This window comes from Triticum aestivum, unplaced genomic scaffold, assembly GCF_018294505.1.
Source record: "Triticum aestivum cultivar Chinese Spring unplaced genomic scaffold, IWGSC CS RefSeq v2.1 scaffold5803, whole genome shotgun sequence".
Lineage (NCBI taxonomy): Eukaryota > Viridiplantae > Streptophyta > Magnoliopsida > Poales > Poaceae > Triticum > Triticum aestivum.
In genome coordinates this window covers 1-1,723 of record NW_025259556.1, presented here as the reverse complement: position 1 = coordinate 1,723, position 1,723 = coordinate 1, and the positions used below count along the sequence as shown (strand labels likewise).

The 1,723-nt window shown below is 43.2% G+C and overlaps 1 pseudogene; it reads left to right on the top strand.

The window, feature by feature from the left end:
* The first annotated feature begins 8 nt into the window (after positions 1–8).
* Positions 9–1,719, top strand: LOC123177726 (putative wall-associated receptor kinase-like 11; annotated as a pseudogene).
* The last annotated feature ends 4 nt before the right edge of the window (positions 1,720–1,723 follow it).

Below are 1,723 nucleotides of genomic sequence, written 5' to 3'. Positions count from 1 at the left end.
GCCACATTATCGTGCCGTACCCTTTCGGCATCAGCAAAGGCTGCTTCCACGAGGGCTTTGGTCTCACCTGTGACGAGATGCAGTACCCACCAAGGCTGTTCTTGGGTGATGGAGTGGAAGTGCTTGGCATCTCCTTGACTGATGGCACGGTGCGGATCCGGAGCAAGGTTTTGCGATCAAGCTTCTCTGAGTTCAACGGCTCATGGTCCGGCCCTGCAGTAACCTGGCCCTTCTCGGTATCAAGCGCGTGGAACTGGTTTGTGGCCATTGGATGCAACATCGTAGCTAAGCTCGGCCATCCGAGCGGGCTCCATACTCAGGACGTGAGCCAGGCCAGCACCTGTGCCGCTGCTTGCCTGGACGACCACCAGAACTTCACTGGTACATCGTGCTCGGGTATTGGCCGCTGCCGCACATCTATCGTGTGGGAGCTGCCATCCTATGGCATCCAAGTTACACCACTTGCTGTGTTGACACCTGACTTCTCGTCATAAACAGGTGTGTATGTGTTCATTGTTGATCAGGACTGGTTCAGCAGAAACGAAAATGAGATGATGGTCAACTTCACCCATTCATATGAGAAAACCATGGTTGAGAGTGTACCGGCAGTGTTGGAGTGGTGGTTGGATTTGATCGGTAACAAGGACATGTTGCCATTGTCTGTCGGGCCCAATTCTTCTGAATTTAGATGTTTAAGCTTGAACAGCGATAGCTATTTCGTTTTTGGAGATTATGAAAAAAGACGGTGCAACTGTTCTCAAGGATACGAGGGCAACCCTTACATCACTGATGGGTGCCAAGGTATGTTACCAGTACTTTCTGCTGCATTCTTACATAGTTGCGGTAGTTATAACATTACGAAAGAACATGCATGTGCTGTCTTAGCTTTTTGCATTCGATGTATAAAACCCCCTGCTTTCCAACAGTGTGTTTTTTCCCCTTCAGATATTAATGAGTGCCTACAACCAGATGTTTATCCCTGCAATGGGACCTGCATCAATATGCCAGGGACATACCAATGCTCAGCAAAGAAAAGAATCATCACTTTACCAGGTACAAAAACACACACTTGATACAAGGCTTTCGTTGGTGATAATTACAAATAGAAAAGTTCATGTTTTGTTGCTCTGCTATTGTGAGTTCAGTTTTTGTCCCTGAACTAAAATACAGATAAGTTTTACTAGAAACTTAATTATTTGAATACTGCTCCTGGTAGGACCTAGCTGCTTAATCTTAGTTTGCAGTTAGTTATCTCTAATGCTAACTCAAATCATCAGTAGGGTTGTAGATCATTCAGACATGCATAACAAGAAGAAAGAAAAAGAACAACTATAAAGTATTTTCAATATATGAGTGGTCGTGTAGATATTCCTGAGAAAACTTTTAATAGTTGAGTAGTCTGAAACAGATTTTGTGCAGTAGCTTGATTTCTTGAAGTGAACACAACATATAATGTTTATATCATTCTTAGGTTTGCTTTCTGCAGGTCTAATTACCATAATAGCAGTTGGTGCTGGTTTTGGCCTATTGTTTTCACTCCTAGGTGTTGCCCAAGTCACAAAAACACTCAAGAAACAAAGAGCCAAGAAGTTAAGACAAAAATTCTTTGAGAAAAACCATGGACTTCTTCTACAACAGTTAATCTCTTCGAACAAAGATATAGCTGAAAAGATGAAGATTTTCAGCTTAGAAGAGCTAGAGCAAGCAACCAACAAATTTGACC